Here is a 22127-nt window from a genome sequence, read left to right as displayed (position 1 = left end):
TCAACGTATTATTATAACAAAAATTTTCACTTAATTGCCCTTTTTTAATCATCATTGGCGATATAATTTATATGTTATGTGATTAAGTAAAACTTTTTTTCAGTTTATGTCTTCACATTCGTTAAAAAATATATTGAATTCTTAATTGTTTTTTTGAAATCTTATTTAGTGAGACTATTACATGCATACATTTTAAAATTATTTACAAAAGATTAATTCAACATAACGCTACTTTTATTAATAACGAATATTTTGATGAAATTCTATAAGTAGATCTGTTGATATAGAATAAAAATTAGTTATTTGAAATTCAGGTTTTACTGAAGTTAAATTCTCCTTCAAATTTGAAGATTATTAATAAGGACTTAGTAGCTTAAAATAGTATTCGCATAAAGTGATAAATGAAAGTTAAAAATAGCTGTTCCAGATATAAAATTGTCAACAATTGTTAGTATGAGATGCTTTATACCAATTAACAAAAATGATTAAGATTATTAACACTAATCTGCAGTGGACGGTTGGCGCCAACGCGTCAAGCGCGGTTCAGTTTTTATACCGTTCTTTGCATTCCGAATTCTTTGCCGGTATAAAATGTGAATGTAATTATATTTTAAAAGCTTTCTTATTTTATCTTGATTTTTATTCTTGCATAACGCAAGGAAATGGAGAGGATATGTTAACGTAGATTTTATGTACATTTTTTTTCTGTTGTAACCAAAATTACAATTATAATACGCTATACTCATTTTTTTGAATTTATAAATTTCATTTTAAAATTTAAGTTATCAAAATCAATTAAACTTACAAATTAAATTTTGAATTTTCTTATCATTGTCGTTTATGGTGTTCAGGTTTTGGATATTATTTTTAATAAATAATTTGCTTAATCCTACTTTAAATAAATATAATGATGTCTTCTGTTCATTAAAAAACACATTCACACACATCGATCCGTTTTAATTGCAAATAATTTAGTGTTTAATGAGGAGTAAACAGTTAAATATATCAGCTTAGTGTGGGCGTAGAGATCACTTGAATCTTCTCGTTTATGTTGATTACTTAAAACAAATGTTTTATTAAAACATTAATATGAAATCTGGGTTACAAAATTTATTGGGTTTGTCGATCAATATATGTCGGAATAAAATTCGCTATAATGTTGTGTCTCAGGTATTACGTAAATCCGAACGTCCTGCTTTTGATCACTCTCCAGTTGGGTCGGATTTCCGTCCCAACCAACTATCAGAGTGAGAAAATAGAGTGCATCTGTGTTGACGGACACACTTGTAAATTATAATACCTCCTGTGCAGACAGCTAGACATTAATTAACAACCGTGGCCGAAATTTTTAGGACATTTTAATTTTAGCAGCAAACAGTTAAAAACATTTAAATGTATAATATAAGATTATGTGTGCGAGTTTTAATTTGAATAATTATAATTGAATAAATCTTTTTTTTTTTATTCGTTTCGCAAATTAACCTCCAAGCGTACCGGTTAGTTTTTACTTTAGTAATTTATTTTTAAATATTTATTTATAGCTCTTGATTGTTACACATTAACATAATGTATGTAACTGACAATTAGGACGTAATAGCCTTGATCTCAAATAATCTAGTATTTGTCGAAATCTAATTTGGTCACCTAGACTCGGTAATTTGGACAGGGGTTAACACATTTCGTAATCTCGAATGCATTGTTAAAAATATTCATTAGATTTAATCAGGATTTTTAGAATGTAACTTTATATGAGAACAGTAAAATTACATTAAGTCTTAAGTGATTCAAATTTGTTACGCAAATACGAAATTTCGTATTCTTTCAGACGTTCAAATAATTAAGTTAACCCCTCAGCAAGGTAATCTACGCATATATTCACACTAATTACGGTATATCATTAAAAATTTATTTCGTCAAACTGAAAAAAAAAAATAATAATTTTATGCTCTGCTGGACTAAGATTTTTGCATAAATATTTAATGGTCATATTAAAGCCTTTTTTTTTTAAATTTATGTTGGTTGTGTATACAATAAATTTTAATATATATTTTTTGCATAAATAAAGTCACTATAACATTAATTTTTTGTGTAGTAAATTTGAATAATAATAATATTATTATTTATTTTGTAGTCAATTAAATAAGTACGATGGTTGGCTCGCAGTAGGCGACTGCGTCACAGTCAAGGTGAGTCGCGAGGAAGTGGGCAGACAATACGAGCGTGCTGATTTCGCAACACGCCTTACTCTACCAAATGAGGAAGTCCAGTGTTATCTTGACATTTACTTATCAAACGGAGGTATTGGGTTCTGTCCGATAAAAACAGGTGTCCTATTAAATTAGTCTTATATATGCAACATTAATATCTTAGATATTTATATACTATATTTTAATGAGTTGACATCAAACATAACATTTATACCAAAAGAATAAATACATTTATATTGATTAAATATGAAAAGAAAATTTTCTTAGATATATACACAAGCTTATCGTAAATAAATGTGGATTTCGAACACAGACAACATTATATTTTATTATATGTATATACATATAAATTGTTATTATATTTCACTATCGTTCATTACGTCTTGGAATTTAAAATTAATGCTGATTTTAGACTTTTCGATCACATTGTAGTTTCAAAGTTTACAATTTTAAATATTTAAGCAATGAGGACGTTATTTGTTTGTTTAATTCAATTGTTTTGTATAACACATAATACATAATGTATTTAGAGCTTAAGAAAATATGTATATTAACAATATGCAACAACATGTCTAGCCTGTAAACTTCCTACTACTGGGCTATGGGCTCCTCTCCCTTTTTGTAGAAGAAGGTTAGGACAGTGTGGGTTCACATGTGACATAATTTCGTTGACACAAATTTTAAGAACATGAAAATTCATTGATGCTTACATGGTTTTGAACGCACCATTTCCGCTCTAACTAACCAGTAAGAGTAGTTCGTATCATGTTTATAAAATATTTCTTAAATTTGTAAAATAAGTTTAATTATTATAATTAATTAAGATATTTTATTATAAATATAAGAGACAGACTACATTCACTCTATCGCGGTGACGCAATTTTTAAAGCTGTCTTATAAACATGGCAATCCAGAATTTATTAATTGGCTGTAGGCATTGCTTTCATGTTATTTTAAAGACATTAAAGGTCAGTTTTCTTTCACTAAAATGATTTGTTATCGTAAGAATATTTTGATTACTCTTTAAGAACGTGAAGAATGACAGATAGAATGTTGCTTTTATAAAAGTTAATATATAATATGACGATTTTGATTAGTAGTTGCCCTTCATATGTCATTTCTATTATTTCTCACTATATAGATTACCACTTTCGTGAAAGGAGCGCCTTATTCGTATTTTTTTTTCAATTTTTTAATTGTTGAAATAGAGACTAAAGCTAAAAAAAAATTAAATAAAAAACTTATTTATTGTTTCATAGTTTTTGATCAGGCTACGTATAACATTTTATTATTGTTAAGCATACTAGCAAAAGTACCACTGCTGGCGTTTGAAAGACGCTAGAATTTCAAGGAAACATCCAAAATTACAACGTCAATGGTCTACCAAACATGTTCTAAGTTATAATGTCCGTAATTGTCCCTTTTACCTCGTTCCTGTCTCTGATTATTCTGTCTCGCTTACCCTTCAAACCAGAAAACAAGTGCATACTATTGGTGCACTGCCCTTGGATATAAATTATAAGAGGATATTTAATTAATTACATACTAGTTAAGTTAAGATTTTGTTCATATCAAATACATAGCATATATAAGTATTAGATATGTTACTGTTGCTTTAGTGATAAATAATTCGTTTTACACTTTATTCAATTTTAGTAAAACCTCTTGCATATTTTAATTTATGTTTTGGTATTCAATACAAAATAAAAAAAAATATTGATAATATTGCATGTAGTAAACAAAAAGACGGGTCTGCTTAAGGCTCTACTATCCGTAAAATTCCATAAACATTTTTATTTACTATATGACAAGCAGCAATTCAATGCATAATATATGAATAATCATTTAATTACTAAATTGATTATTATTTAATAACGTTAATTATCATTTGAGAATGTGTGCGTTTGTGTATCTTATGCTAATGTTAACATAATTACTTATCAATTTTCTAATGAAATAGAGTTTATCTAAAGATTCAATGTGTGGTATCTCTATATATTATAGATAAAAGTGGAGTAGGGTTGTGATTGTCTTATTATTTTTAATAATTTAGTTTTTTTTTTATAAATATAATACTTAGAAACTGTTTGAATTTAATGTTGAAATAATCGGTACATTTGTATCTTGCTTTTGAATCAATATAAAACTCCCAAATCTTATTACTTTTAGGTAAATAGTTGCACTAACTTTAAAATTGAAGCAATATCAAAAATATTTATAACTCATTAAGTTGTTTGTCAAATATTTTAACTTTAGTAGATCTCAAACGCTATTACAAGATCAGATAAGACTTCGAACACAATGTATGCTGATGAATTTGCAAAGGCAATCTCAGTTTTGATATTCATCAAAAGTTTTAACCAATTCGTTTAGTGAAGCTGAATTCGTCCGATCTCTTTATTAAATTAAGGTAACTTATATTGTCTGATAACATAATTTGATATCGTTTTAAAAACACGTCATATCGTATCTGATTAATACGCTGATTATTTAATAAAAAAAAATGTTTTGCAAAGTGCTTTATTCGGATAAGTCTCTATCTTCAAATTGACATTTTTTATCTTCGAATGGCGTCATGCTGGGCCACCTAATACTGAGGTTCGTATCCGATAATCGAGTGATATGTCGCGATATTGTGATTATAGTAGGACCATGATAATATACACAGATAAAAAACCGCCAGATAATACACTGTCAAGTACCCTATCTTCTACATTTTTAAATTTAAAACAGCCTCTATCTTCGACTTTGTGTAGAGACTACTTTTCTTCCGTAACTACTTTCAATAAAAAAAATATAAATATATATTTTATTTTTAACAAACTTTTGTTTCGTTTTTCGTTATACTAAATAAAAATCCAGAGGATAGTTTATTGAGTATAAATATTTAGGTATAAAGAATAATTTTCGTAAGTAATTGGTACTTATTTTTCGTATAATGTATTCAAGCATAGGCTTTTGTTTCAAACCATTCAAAGCATAATTGCTTGTTACTATTCCATGGAATAATACTTATGATTTTTTACAAACTCATACTCTTGTAATCAGTCGCACATGAAATCATATAGAAAAAAATTACGTATAGTAAGGTAGTTTTAAAAGTTCTTATAGGTAACATATGGAGTGATTCGTATAAAGTTCTTAATTCTCATATTATGAAGGTGTTATTTGAATAATAAAGCATCGTTACATTCTCTGTTTCCATTATAATTCTCTATAAATACATAGCACCGTGGGAGAAGGCGTATTGGTCTTGAATTTTCAAATAAAGGACACGTATGTATTATTATCATTAACACGTGATATTTTTAAAATGATTATATAATAATTTATTGCTCAATAAGGTTATAGAATAATATAGCAAGCGTCCTGTTTTATTATAAACAATCTTTAATTTAAATTTAGTTGTTAGTATTTGTAATTAAAATTTTGAATATCGAATCAGATCACGCATCTGCACGGAAATTTTGCACGAAATTTTGACATTAGTGTGAAGTCAATGTACTAGAATACTAGATTTTGTAATTTATTCAAAATGGCGACCAAAATATGCTTGCTTTTAAAAAAATAAGATTTTTTAATTTATAATTTATTAAGAATAGCTTTTATTTAACAGCACCTGTCTGAGTCAAATCTTGAAACTTTTCGAACCAGTTTCATGTAATCGATTGAGCGAGATTTTTGGAAATTCGTGGCGCTGGTCACGATCTAGTATACTTTATTTTATTCAAAAGCTTTCTTTTTTTAATAAATTTTAATTTAAATAAAACCGGATAATTTAAAAAAAATAGCTCAGATGTTGCATGTAAAAATCTGATTATTTATTTAATTAATTGTCCTCATTAATGAAATATATGATACTTATAACTTTAATATCAGACATGACTCAGAACCTCTGATCTAAGAAGAATCCGGGAAACCGTTGCTCGATTATGGAAATTTTGTTTTCGTATTCGATTTTCAAATTCAAACTAAATGGTAGCTTTCCATTGTAACATGACAATAAAAACTTCTTTTATGAACCTTCTTGAATATATAATTTGATTTAATTTTGAATGAGTGTTCGAATTAAAACAAATAGAAAATCTCTTAATTCAGTTATCATAATCACTATATATTTATATAATTAAGTATCGTTATGTACAATTAAATGAAGGTGCGTTCTGGGATAAGATTAAATAAAGATAAACGTAATTGATAATTTGTAATAATATCATTGCCAAGGGTTTTGCCAAGGGATAATTTCATCTGATTTTACAATTAGCTTATAAATGTCTTTATGTTGATTAATTGCCATCTGCCCTCTTGAGGTAACGGTATGCAGCATCATGCTTCTTTAATAAGCATAGGTGGCTAAATGTATAATTGTTCATTCGTTCCAGGTTTGCTAACTATGTTTTCAGCACCGCCAAGTACGATATTAATTATATTACAAAAATTAAGCACATTAAAAAAAACACAGTTATGCTCGCATACGCTTGAACCCAATAATGAGATAAGATGTCTGGGTCATTTCGGCTCTAAATTTTTATTAAGATTATAAAAAAAAAAAAAAACAAAAATATACTGAGGTCTATGAGACGTATATTAAAAATTATAATACCTTGAAAGCAATGGCAATGGCAAGTGGTAAGCCAATGTAAAATGTTTAACGAGTGAAATTACAAATTTATGGTCGAGCATACGTATAACATCGATAATGTAAGTGAGTTACGGCAACAGGCAATACGGCGTATCAACGGTATAAGTGACTTGACATTGAAATCGCAAGAACACTGAACAGCCAACTTTCAGGGGTTTTTTGGGGGCGCCCATCGATCCCCGTGGAAAAGGGGTCACCCTCCCTCGACCTTGGAACGGAAACGCACGACGAGAACCGAAAACAACCGAAGTTTCATTCATCGTTCGAAAACGAGACCGACTTGTAAAAACTATTTAAATATTTAATGTCTTGAATCAATAATTTTGTTTATGTTTTATACAATTTTGTAAAAGGAAAATACATGTGTTTCGGTCAATGGAATTTAGCTTGGGTAATTTTGTTTCCGAATCGAAAATTATTTGTAAGTCATCTTTAACTATTATAATTCTTTATGTGAAATATTAATATATGTGATTTTCTTTTATCGGTCGTATAAACATCCATCTTATTTAATTTTAAGGTTAATTCCCACAAATGGATATTATGTACAAAGATTTCTTACGTATAACACAATTTATGTTTAAATCACTTACTTTAATTAATATAATTATATGTTTAAGTATATGTAAAAAAACATGGTTTCATTTAGTGAAAAAATGTAGTAAAAAATAATTAATTAAGAATATTATAATACACATTTAAAAAACATTACGTAAAATCATAAAGATTAAACGTGTAAAACCTAATAAATATATTCTATTTAATGATGCGTCGATATCCGACGAATTTAATGTATTATGTCACATTGATACAGCAAGTGTGTGGACGCGTCGTGTTAGCTACTGGATGACGTAATGCGATAGTGAAACATTCAATATTTGATATATGCAACCATAGCCCATTAGCCGTGGCGTGCGATAAGACAAGTTCACTAATGAATAGATGAAATAAACGCGGTACGTTCGTTAGAGTCGCATTATACTACTGGCGGTCATGGGTCAAGGTGTCTTACTGTGTATGTGAAATAATTGTAACGAAGTACAAATATATTTTTGACAGTTTGCATTTAAAAAAAAAAAACAATACCGTCTGTAGAATTTAATTGACACTTCATGAACTATGTTTCAACAGTTGTGTGTATGTGTGGTAATTTGAAAAAAAAAATAGAAATCCATCAATGAACACAAGTATACTTCAAAATTAAAGCTTACAGTCAATCAATTATTTTACTTGACATTGCTTGCATATGTAATATTAGTACGTCACATTGAATAAAATTTTCATGCGTAGTTTCGTATGAAATCGCTGCAGGTTTTAATATTTCGCAGAGGAGTGCGGACGGAGGTGGGAGGGAAGACAACAGCAGAAGGTTATCAATGTTGATAAGAGCTCATCCATCACTCAGCGTATCTATTACAATGCTTCGAGACATCGTCGTGTAAGGAATATTTTGAATTCTCAGAGCATCTATCAAAATAATATCTTATAAACAATATTACAATACCAAATTGGGTAGATACGTATTATTTACTTATACTAATTATAAACTAACAATTTTCGATCTAATGAAACATAACGATTCTATTGATTGCGATAAAAAAATGTAGCAAATAAACGAATTACGATAATGAGAACGTAAAGTAATAAACATAAAATAGTATTAGATATTTGACACTTATTTTTACGATATAAGTAAAAAAATTAAACAACAGATAACAAATATACCTAACGGTATATCTTATCAGTGAAACTATCAACGTAAGAGCGTAATTTATAATCGATTATCATTATAAATAATCAGCAAAAACAACAAAGTTTGAGGCGTGAAGGATAATTTGCTTTTATGATTCAATAACTAAACAGACATTTACATAATTCATATAGATAATATACGAAACAAATAATAAGTACTTGTTGTTGTGAAGAGCTGATTTATGACTGTTTTTTTCTGGATTAATACAAAAACTATACACATACATTGATGTGAAAATTTTACTTATAATAAGTTATACTTAGTTGGAACGGATATTCATTCGTTTTTGAGACTTATCTGATTATTTTTATTATATTAGGCTCATTTATTCTCTTCTCCACGAGACTAATAGTTTTAGATATATGTTAATTAACACATAAAATGAGGCGTACAACTATACATGTTGTGTTACCATAATATGGACGGATAATGTTTTTTTTTGTTATCAGTTGAACTATTTTTCTATTTAACCAAATAGTGTGGTGTAACAATAGTCATTACACAGCCAAAAGGCTATTTAAAAAAGAGATTAGTATGTAAAATATATGTACCTATGTTGGATAGACCATACATGTTATTGAAATGCCTCTTTCAAACTAGAGTCTTCAGATAAAATAATATAAAATAACAAATATAACATTAGCACTACATTCAATCAATCGTCTAACAAACACACACACAACTTTAACTGTAAGACATGTGTTTCATAATGTAGAGACGTACTAAGGGATCAGCACTGCAATCCCTTAACTTAAAATTCGTTCGATTGTTCGAATATTATATTATTATAGTCGCACTAGCGACCCGTCCCGACTTAAAATATGCTATAAAGAGACATTGGTGAGTAAGTCATTGTAGTTAATTATAATAATGTACATATTGCGTACATAGTTACTTTGTATTTCTTGTAAGAACATCTGTAAATATAAGTCGCGAAGTCGATTATATTCTCTACGCAGACAGATATCTGAATGAATGTTTTCGTGTACACAAATTGTCAATGAATCTAGACAAATGGCAACCGGAAGGCGAAATCAGGAGGTGATAAATATACAGAGTTAATGTGCAAAAATGTTTAAGTATTCCACGTGAACACTATGAGATTGTTCGAGCCTCCCGTACTTACGCAATAACTCGTGACTGCTGTAACGACTACCTCGAATAAAATACGACACAACTCTTATCACCTTATCAAACAATTTATACCTTTCTCCCTCACATATAAAGTTGCAAATCGAATGTCGCTAAATTTTAACTCTTCCTTATTTGAAATGAATACTAACACGCTTTTTCCTGTACTTTTTGTATGTATTATCAGTCCATTATTCGGTGCAGTCACATAGTTTGAATATTTGGTAAATTTCCATAAGACATGTAGCTATTTTAAACAACAGATAACATAATTATGAATTTAATTATCTTATATAACGCGCTTAAAAATGCTAAATAGGAATAATTTTGAATACATTAATATAAATGTTTTATTGTTTTACACTGAAGCACTAAAAAATTAATTACATTATATAAATTTTAAATAAAAAAAATAATTTACATAGAAAGGGATATTGTAGGCTATATAATCCGTACAATAATATCGAACGCAAAAAAAAAAAAAACATTTGAACACGCACGTCTTGAAGAACCCACGAAGTCAAACTCGCACTGGCGCAAAAAAGCGTCTACACAATACACACACAGGAGCAAAAACATCACAGATGTGCTCACACGCAGCGGGGAAAAAAGCAACCCGCGACTCTTGATCTTGTCTTTGCTCAACATGTTTTGCTAGCGTGTAATATAAAATTCATTTCTTTCTTTTTGCGTTCATGAAATTGTTCAATGCTAACCGATCGCTGCCATATTTCATACAAGTTTATAAAAATGCATTATTTTACCGATATTTATTTCTCGAAAATTCATACCACTATCACAATTCCTACGATCTCTGGAACCTGTTTTCTCTCAGCTTTTTCTTTATTATTCAAAATAAATAATCAAGTCGCATTTTCTGCAAGAACCTGCGCAATTAAACCTTTATTGTCTTAAACCTTTGCTTTTAAACTGGTTTAAAAGCTTGTAAGATTTCAAGATTGCGAGACTGTACCTAACCTTTTTTTATTACAAATGACATTGTTGAATAATAAATAATAATCAAGCAAATTAAAAAGCATTATCGATATTACAATATGGGCGCTTTTCTGGTTTACCTACGACAACAAAAATCACGTTATGAATAAAAAATTGACTATCATATACATGGATTAAGAATGTTTCTGTTGAATTATAATTTAATTTAACATATAATATATTTAATATTCGTTCTTTTATATAACTAGTTTCACGATATTTGTGAATATATAAATATTCTGGGCGAATATTTATTTATGTATTCATAAGATAATAAGCGTTTTCTGACAGTAAATTGTCAGCGCGGTGATTGGAAGTAGACAGTGTCTGCTCTCCCGAGCCTTGGAGAGAATGTAGAGCAGCTGATTCCGCGGCTGAACTCACTAATGACACATCGAGCTTCATAGAAGTGACGGAATAGACAATACATCTGCGTTTGCGCATACACTTGCTATATCGTCTGCGCATTTGGCTAATTCCCTCCGCCGTGACCAAAATCACTCATAAATACATTAACATCAGGTCACTTAATGAACATAATACCAAAGATTTATTTTATTTCTAAGTCCCGCTATTATTCATTATTTTGAAGTGAGAATCGCTAAGATGTATCTTTATTTTACGTTGTTCCGTATATCGAGGTTCAGTTATAATTTGATTAAGAAAATATGCTTCGTAATTTGTTAATAGGTCGGTTACAGAACCATTTGTCATACTAGTTGCCACCGGATTCCACATATAAACCTAATTGAAGCGAATACTTCCCTACAATAAACGCTAACACAAGTACCATCAATTGCTGAAGACTCCGTATCACTTCATACATAAATAACTGCATTCATTATGTAACATAGCTATTAATCTTTTGCTAATACTGTATAATGTTAATAGCTCGAAAAGAAATTTATAATATAACATGGAGTATTTACATTCACAGTTGTAGGGCAGGTCATGGCTGAATGCGTAAGCGCAAACGGATGTGCATATGATAAATAATTTATTATCTAAATTTAATTGTTTGTTTTCAACTAGAGTGACATTCAGTTCAATTCATATTGCATATTGAAACTGAAGTCAAATGAATTTCCTATACTAAAAGTTTTCCATGCATGTATGATTAATTTCTTTACATTATGTCATATCAGTCCTCGTATTTTTATATTTTATTTTATAGTTAAATATTTATATTACGAGTTTTTATATTAGTGATAATTATCACGTTATAGTATAGTATAGTTGTCTGGCTGCTACACGAGTACCAGGCGAGCAACGGATCGCAGTGGTATCACGTTACGCGGTGGCTGTTGACACCAGCGCCTGATTAATATTTATGATACGACTGAGCATCTCGCATGGCCGGTTTGTTCGTTCGATGCGAATTAACTCTATCTCGCTCACACCCACGCCCACATCATTACGACCGACGGAGAAAACATTCGCGACTCATACACCAACCGCTTTTTCAAAGGTACGTGTGTGAGTAAGTGCGAATGAGAATCCCAAATCTTCTTAATTTTTGTACAGTTTTGTTTTTGCTTTCAGTTTTGTAAGTTAAAACGAGTCTTGAAGGTCACGATCAACAAACAAATGTTTAGTTTAAAAAAAATCATTACAATAATATTACTTCATTGTGAATTAATTAAATGGTTTTATTCTTTTTTTAAACAGAGTTAGACGAGGATTTCTGAAAAAAAAATAGCTATGTTAAGATAAGTGTTTCGAGAAGGGCAGAATGCCTCGAACCTGACCGTATCGAGGTGACCTAACCGGACAGACTTGACTGACACATTACAAATCTGCAACCTATATTACCAACTGAATGTGGCTAGTAGAGTAGGACGGACGGCGCAATACACTTTTCGCTTTAAGTATTTACGAAACAATTTATTTTAATAATATAATTATTTTCCTGGTAAGTGCAGTGTGGAATAATTAAGTATTAGAATTTCCTCAGAAAATTTTGTTCAACATAACTCTAAAACAACGGGAACACGTACCTTATATATTACTCATTACATAGTATTAGTCATTTAATTGTATAATTAAAGTTGTTTTTGATTATTTAAATTGCAGTGAATATCTTTATTTGTTTCCAGATCATTCTGTTTCTTAAACTTGCCTTGAATACAAATAAAAAAATGTACACACAATATATATAAATATTTGATAAGAAAAAAAAATGTTCAAAATAATCTTATTAGATTCCAATTGAGAAAAAAAATATTGTTATCATTGTATTGAGATATACCTTAACGATGTTTGTCTGAACATTTTCCGTGAGCTCATGCCTCCAGCGCCGGCCGGCATTCGGAACATTGCCTCAAGGTCACGTTATCAAGCTGTCGCCAGCCGAACCTAACAACGCTACTGTCAGATACGCGCTCCGAAATAATTACCTACACATGCACTGCTACTATCAACTTCTTGCACTCGACTAATTTATCCTTAATTACGCGACACTACCGTTTTACAGGAACTCGCCAATCGGGACCTCCGCAATCCTTATAGCCAATGACTAAGTGGATCCAAGTGTATTGCGTACTCTCGCTCCTGACCACCGATACCGCAATATCGTCTCAAATCAAATTAGCGGCATGTTTACATTTTATAAATAGAGTGCGTTCACGTGGCGCCGCTGCAAGATAAGCGTCCAATGACTTGTTTTGCATCACTTACCGTACGCTGTTAACATCCTCCGTGGCAGAAATCTGATTTCTCCGTCACACTGACACTTGAGCGGGAACTAAAGCACTCACAACAGGCGCACTAAGTTCAGCGGCACACGCGAGGACTGCACGGCGCGACACCCACGACTAGAATGCGGGCAAAACGAATGCGGGGCGCGGGGGCGGAGGACGACAGCGACACACGGCTCATACGAAGGCGCGGCGACTAGGACTGCGGCCGGGCAACAGAGCAATCCCCCCCATTGGTCGGATGAGGAGTGACGTCACGTAAACCGGCCAATGGCCGCGAGACGAGAACTTCTCGAAACGGTCACCAGTGGCGCTGCCGTTTAAGAACTCGCCCGCCCTACAGAGCTTTCTTCAGCTTGGGCGTATGCTTTACCGGGCGGCAAACGCCGATAAAATGTCATTAAAGAATTAAATATGCGAAACAAATGCCATTATCAATAAATTGTAGACAATTATGAATAGTTATAAGTGAGCACTAACTTTTGAAAGCAACAACCGCTGCAATTCTGATCATTAATTTTGACGTTGCTTGTTGGGCAGTTGCCAGATAAGGTGAATATACCTATGGCGTAGATAAACACAATAATAAATCACCAATGAAAGCAAATTGATGGTGTCATCGGAAACAATAATTATGTAGAGGATGGATACATTTTTTATAATTATTATTTATTATACGCCTCAAATACTATGAACTCTTTTGTAAGCAGTTACAGTGATTGAGATTCATAAGTAATGAACATAGCAAATACATCAATTAAAGAGAAAAAAATCAGTACCAAAAGCTTCGTCATTAGAGTGTGCTGTAAACAAAACCCTCAGCCGTGCCCGAGGGAGCGACAGCTGTCCCCAAGCCTCAGTGTTGCCATTAAACACCCACGATAGATTTCATAATACTGCTTCAAACTAAAAGAAATCTTATCTTATGAACACTAAAGTCTCTTTTGCAAATGTACTTCTTCAAACTTCATAAGGGCATCATGAAATACGTGATTGAAAAATAACTCTTATCGTTAATACAAATAATTTACTTTTTTAAAATGCTTCCTTTTTGATGTTGAAAACGTATTAAAGATATTTCAAGTACTTATGAGGAAAGTTTGGTGTTTTAAAGAAATTAGTTAATGTTTGCATAGTAAAATTTAATTCCATAGTAAAATAATCACGATCACTTTTTATTAGTTCGGACATTTTTTAATCCAAGGAGAGATAACCAGCTGTCATCGTAACGTCCATAATTACTAATCCTATCACATCAATACTTTTATCGAGTTTCAGTCGATTGGCCCTTTTAAGTTAATTCAATATTATTAGCTACTTTATTTCTATTATATATATACATATAAGTATTTTTTTTTATTTTTGTCTTTCATTTTAATTGAAAGTAACTTCTTAATTGAAAAGCTTACTTCATAGTATGTTATGTTAATAACTCCATGTAATTGTTTAAAATACTAAAAATATATTATTCGTAAATATATTCATTAACAACATTTATATTTTTAAGTATAATGTTCTATATATATAAAAAAAATCCAATTTTGTCGTCTAAATAATTTCTTGCGGCAACTACTTATTACTGGTACATTATTACTACAAATAAGTTACGCTGTGATATGTAATTATTTTCAAAATATAAAATTACATAAATACTTATTATTGTTGAAATTCAGCTTCGGTTGTTGTCGTTTAAGAAAGAGCAATACTTTCGTGTTATTGTAACGCTTTGTAATTGTTTCTATAAGTGACAGTGTATTCATTAATAAGTATATTCCTATTCAAATTTATCGATACTAAAGGTCATTGCCGTGGGTGTTCGCCGTTATATTTGTTTTTCTCTATTATTATGTAGAGTTGTTTTTTATCGATTGATAGCGCATAGAGTTGGGAAATAAATTACGTATTGAATTTTTTGAATCGACGTCGATGAAAAGGTTTCTTAACTTTGATTGGAAAATATATCTTTTAAACGTTAATAAGTTCGAATTTTGCGTAATTGAACGTTTTGCTTATTTATTATTTTGTAAAAGTAAAGTAAAAAAGTAAAGTAAAGTAACAGCCTGTAAATTTCCTACTGCTGAGATAAGGCCTCCTCTTCCATTAAGGAGAGGGTTTGGAACATATTCCACCACGCTGTTCCAATGCGGGTTGGTGGAATGCACATGTGGCAGAATTTCGATGAAATTAGACACATGCAGGTTTCCTCACGATGTTTTCCTTCACCGCCGAGCACGAGATGAATTATAAACACAAATTAAGCACATATATATATATATATATATATATATATATATATATATATATATATAGCGGTGCTTGCCCGGGTTTGAACCCGCAATCATCGGTTAATATGCACGCGTTCTAACCACTGGGCCATCTCGGTTCTATTTATATATTATTTTGTAAAAGGATAAATATATATTTTTTTATATATAACTTTAATGTACGTAGCGTAAACTACGAAGAAATTGAAGCCCTAATATAACATGTTTTTAAAAGTTATAGTGTGTTCTTTCTTAGATGATGTGTGCACAATGCTCAATATATGATGTGTTATGAAGCAGCCAGGGTTCCCTAGAATCGAGTCATCTAAAAACAACTGGTAACTTACTAGGTAGTAAGATATTTAGCTTATTAGAAAAAATCATACTTTTTAATTTCGTGTGATTAATTAGTATATTTATAATTAAATACGTAGTAAAAGGACTTTCGGCGAGCGCCTGGGGTAGGCGATCTCATATTATACTGCTAAACAGTCAAAGGATGTAACATAATAGAGACTAAGGCTGGAGAAAAAAAAAAGGAAGTAACGTAATTAAAACACCAACTAACATCGTAGATTCTTCAATCGATAATTACTTTATTCCGTAAGTATCGATATCCTTAGATACTATTAACATTATGTTCCTCCAACATATTCTTGAGTATATCGATACTGCCTCATATTACCCTCATTATAAATCTGTCAAACTAAAATGACAGTTGGTCTTTAAAAGGCTAATTAATTGGAAGCTACATTTTGTTCCATAATAAAGCGTTAACATATTTATTCGTAACGAGAAAACGAATCAATATATGTATAGTTTAGAGGTTCTTCTGAATGATTGTCTTTGATTAATATCTAATTTAAAACTTTATAGATGACATAAATAATTTATTTTCTCTTGAAATAAGAAATTAAATCCTTATTAGTATTCCACAAGGACCCGTCCTGGCTTCGCACGTATGCAAGTTTATGATTAAGGTACTATCGAGTATGTATGTTTATTTATTTATCACTTTATATTATATAGGTATATGAGAAATATTAATAATATGGTTTAAATGGTTTTTTTTGTGGGACAGATCGAAAAGGCTTATATATTTTAACGTCGGTAATATTCACTACCATGCCGAATTTTTTTTTTGTAAAAAAACCGGCCCTTCTGTTTCGCAGCGAAATACATCTTTTTTGTATTTCGTAACGATTTTAATCGATTGTATCCAAGAGAATATAAGTTATCTTCCAAAGGATTAAGAATTCGAATGTAATAGCCAATTTTAATCTATATTGAAATTCCAATGTAACTAATATTTTTTCTGATTACTAATATTTAATTAGTAATTAATTGATCTTTGGGGGAGATCTCTGTCCAGCAGTGGACCTCCTACGGTTGAGATGATGATGATGAGTTAATTGAGAATGTAGTTTTGGAAATATAGGTTATTAAAGTAACTACAATTTTCTAGTGTATTTTTTTAATGTATCTCCTATGTTTATGCAGCGTTAGTCATGAACAAAACGAAAACAGTCTTTTGGATAAAGTGCTTTCAATAAGTCAGCAATTATGTAAAAATTATACAATACTTCTTTAGTTTATTGCTTTTTCTATTAGTAAATAAATACATTGAAGTGGGTTAAGTGGTTAAAAAGCAAAAATCTGAGATGCAAACAGATGTAGAAAGCGACTTTGTATCATGTATCATAAATCAAAAATCACAGACGCAATCAAAGTTTAGTTTACCTAAATAAGAATAATTTAAATATTATAGTGTTAATTGGATCTTTATTGAAGTATGAATATAAAACCTATTTTGTTTACCGGGTTAGTGGTGTTGGTCTCGAACCGAGATGACTTTGTCTAAAAAAATGGAATTTATAATAAATTATTAAATTACTTTGAATCAGTGTGCAAGAGAATTACGACTATTTTGACAGATCGATTCTATCACTTGAAAAGTAAATACAATGAAATTTTAATTTTTTACGTTTGAAACGTAAGTCTCTACAGATTTGTATACGATGTAGTTTAAACAGTGCATTGGTAGTCAAAAAGCAAGAAATTATTTACATTATTATCATAAAGTTAATTTTATGAGCATAACACTTTATAAATATTATACTATAGAAAGTTAAAATGCCATACAAATCGTTAAACAAAACTTCAGACATCTTTCGTTACAAAAGAAAACCCATACGTCTAACAGTTAACTCCGTAATCTGAACACAGGAATCCGTGTGTGGGTCTATTTTTGAACTCCCCTCGGCGCGTGCGCACAGCAGGAATTACCGGGAGTTTAATGCACTGAAATCGTTTAAATGGATGCGGCTTAAGCCGTGTAACAATAAAATATGCTGAAGTGGAAAACTGGAGTGTCGGTACCAGTTACATGCCTTTTATTTTATTATTATTGGTGTTTCTAGAAAGCACTATGAATGTGTCCAATAAAAGCTAAACAAGAATATTTTAAAGTAAACTTATACAACCGAAAACATTTTAAAGTAGACTATGATTCAGAATCCATTAATTGAGTGATGAGCGTTTTTTCTCGAAATTGCATAATAAACAGTTTTTATTCATTCTTACTTTGAGATAAATATATAGGAGGTATACATTACGGGTTTATTATTGAGTAATATTAGATCTAAGTAAATAAACCGGTGTTGCTGTTTTAATGTATGTTATGAAAACAAATGATTTCTAAAAGTAACATAACTTTACATGCAATCCTTGTTTGATCGGGAGGGGGGGGGGGAGGTCGGATAAGTTTTTGGTATCCTATGTCGTCATTTATATCCTGACAAAGTATTTTTTATGACAAACTAAGTAATAAGTAAATGAAGAAACTTTTACATTTATAATATTAGTAAGTATAAACATACACATTGCATACATATTGCAAGTTTCTCTTCGCTTGTCTATCTTATCTATTTCACTATTAATAATATATAATCAACTCGCTCGAAATACTAAGGTGTTTTATGTATTCAATATATATAGCACGGTTAGAAGGCTGATATATCGGCGCTTACCAGTCAATATAAATCCAGGTTCTTTTCCTTATGAGTTTATAGAAACATCAATTTCTTTAAACAGTCCTAAGCACTAGGTCAAGATTATTTTTGAAAGATTCATGGTATTACGATAATAACCAAATAATATGAAACTTCAAACAAACATACTGCCTTATAGTTATAGTTCTATGTTATTTGTTTCTTCCAGAAGAAAATGTAATAAAATAAATTGTAGATCGCTATAGTAACCTACTTCAAATTAATTATCTATAACAAATTGATATAAACAAATATTCTCTCGCATTCAATAGTTCGACCCTTATTTGTAAAGTTTAGTCAAAATATACAAAATGAAATGAAGTTAAATTTAATTTTCTGTTTCATTACGAAAATTGAAAATCTATTTGCATCAAATATAAATGAAATCGTTTATAATATACTTCATAATATTTGACGAAAATAATGTACATATTTTGAACTACAATCTATACTTCTATAATCTTCTGATGTACGATTTTATACGTACCTACTTGAATTAAGCCCATATTGATTTTGATTTTATTCGCTTTTGCCGGAATACTAATATTTTTATAAACCGCCTTTATTACGTACTGGATTAAACTTTTCTTCAACAAGAAAACAGGCTTATTCTCAAGAATAAGAGTTTTTTGACTAATTGATTTCACTTACGAAGTTTGCTCCGCAACCTTATTTACTCTTGGGAATATATTAAGGAATTGGTTCTAAATACTAAGCCGTGCGATAATTCATACAAATTTGTAATAATTTTAAACGAAAACCTACAATGACCAAACTGAAATGTATTCGTAACGCATAGAAAAAATAAAGTTTGCAAAACAATTTTAATTAAGGTCCATAATTACTAATTAATTAACTCGCTCTCAGCGTTTTCCTACTCTCTACGGGTAAAAGGAAGATTTCGCTGTTTTTAACATCCGTATATCTATCGTTATAGATAAATTAAAGGATGCTTTTTTGGTTTTTTTTCAAAGACTAAAAAAACCGATTACATCAGTATATATATATAAATTTTATATCAGCGCGTTTTGAAGATTTTTATACATAATATCACTAACTCATCTCACGGGTGCAAAGATGATACTAAGCAGATTACAGATTTCTTCTTGTTTCTTTGCTATATAGTCCATGTATTATATACAAAAAGCGTCCTCTTGAATCACTCCATCTCTTACAAAAAATCTCATCATAATCCGTTGCCTAATTTTAAAGATCTAAACATACATACAGGATAGCGACTTTGTTTTATACTATGTAATGATTACATAAAAAGCTGCGCTTTGTGGTTTCATGTAAAATATTCCACTTGCAAACTACAGTTTTACCACGACAGTGAGTTTCACAAACGGCTTCGATAACTCTTATTTTGCGTGATTTTCCTTACTTTTGCGCTCTAAGAAATTTCTTAACTTGAATTCTCTCTGTTATTTCAATTTTATTGCTTTAGAATGATTACTTACGAAAGAAATATTTTATTCCCCTGTTAATATAATATACAAATAACCTACAAACAAAATGTGTATTACTATATTCTTTTAAAATGATTATAAGTAATTATTATTAATAATATCTCAATGACTAGTTACCTAAATTCAATTAATAAATGTTTCGTTTTCTATTTTTTACATTCCTGTCTACTTTGCGTGGTATTAACGATAAAACAAAATATTAAAACTCTGTCACAAATAACACATTTTACTCCAAAACAACAATTTCAATATGTTGCGCATAATGCTAACTTTTCGACTGTCACATCGGAGTCTCCCACAAGGTAAGAAAATAATCCCTAAAGGTAATAATAGCTTATCATTAAAATATATTATGAACCTTAAAATGATAAAAGTAAGGTTTAGTCTGCTTTATAGGATGTATTGATATAAGTTGTAAGCATCGAATAGTTTTTTGTCTTAGACCCACGTGGTGCACCACATGTTTAGGAACATCTCATCCCACTACAATCCGGGAGATAACGATATCTTAGATAAGCTTATAGCTTTCTTATTGATGTATTTTGTTAATCGCAATATTATTATACAAACAGCTGAAGTAGTCTTGGGCTATTCCTTACGTGAAAAAAGACTTTAAAAATTAAACGAAGAATAATGAATCTAATATAAAATGATTTTCTATTATCAAAAATCAAGGCGAATAATTTAGTCCCTCTTAAAAGTTTAGTGAAATCGTTTGTAATTTATTTATGAATTTTATACTATTAGACGACTTTAACTTTAAAAATAAATTAATATTACTCTTTGTGTATTGTACATACGCAATATCTTTAAAATAAAAAACTAGATTTGGAGTACTTACTTACATTTCAAGCAATTGTATTAAAACCATATTCCTAAATATTTTTAAACGTATCCTCGAATACAATGAAGTAAATAAGTAAATAAAATATGACAAAATCCAATGAATCAGAAATTCTCATGAAGACGATCCGGCAGAGCCACATGTGCCGCACATTTGTAACGTCCTCCCTCAGCGCACGTAACCTCACCCCCTCTAAGGGAACCACTGAAAAAATTGGACCAGCGTACAAAAAATTGCACCTTTATTACAACGACATACAGTATATTTAATATTCGTTATTTAGGTACGGCGCACATCAAGATACCATGAGTAAGGGACATAATTTTTTTCTTGGAAATTAATTCTTAAGTTCAGTGACCTATTTCTTAGCAATTTTTTTTGTAAACCATTTTTACTGTTAATAACTATTCTGGAACAAAATTAAATATTTTTTAACAATTATGATACCTACATAGTGTGGTTATTAATTTATATTTAAGTTACCTTAATGTTGTATATTTTACGTAACGTAACGTACGTAACAGCCTGTAAATTTCCAACTGCTGGGCTAAAAGCCTCCTCTCCCCTTGAGGAGAAAGTTTGGAAAATATTCCACCACGCTGTTCCAATGCGGGTTGGTGGAATACACATGTGGCAGAATATCTATGAAATTTGTCACATGCAGGTTTCCTCACGATGTTTTCCTTCACCGCTGAGCAACAGATGAATTATGGAGACAAATTAAGCACATACATATATGTAGTGGTGCTTGCTTGGGTTTGCAGCCAAAATCATCGGTTAAGATGCACGTGCTATAACCACTGGGCCATCTCGGCATATATTATGTAACACGCTTTTAATATTTTTAAATTATCATTGCTTCCTAATATAACGATGTATTATTTTATATAATGACGTATTATGTTAATACATTATAAAATGTTTGAATATACTGAATCCATGTCAATATTATAATTTTTTTCAATCTTATTCTATCTAAAACGTCAGGAAAACAAATCATCTGTCACCGTTCAACAGGTTCACAGATAAGATTAATGTAACGAGAGTATACAGACTTACGTATTTTTTCTCTTAT

At 30.4% G+C, this 22127-nt stretch overlaps 1 protein-coding gene across 3 annotated transcripts in view; it reads right to left on the bottom strand.

Annotated features, from left to right (window-relative positions):
- Nucleotides 1-13636, bottom strand: part of LOC124534428 (myocyte-specific enhancer factor 2) — a 50563-nt gene extending 36927 nt beyond the window's left edge. For 2 of the 3 annotated variants that reach the window (XM_047110305.1, XM_047110321.1), the window contains exon 1: nt 13406-13636. The gene's annotated coding sequence lies outside the window, so the exon portion shown is untranslated. The remainder of the gene's footprint in view (nt 1-13405) is intronic. The other variant, XM_047110330.1, reaches the window with a different exon arrangement.
- Between the last annotated feature and the right edge of the window lie 8491 nt (nt 13637-22127).

Source organism: Vanessa cardui, chromosome 1, assembly GCF_905220365.1.
Source record: "Vanessa cardui chromosome 1, ilVanCard2.1, whole genome shotgun sequence".
Lineage (NCBI taxonomy): Eukaryota > Metazoa > Arthropoda > Insecta > Lepidoptera > Nymphalidae > Vanessa > Vanessa cardui.
Note: the sequence above shows the minus strand (reverse complement) of the source record. Positions and strands in the feature narration are given on the sequence as shown.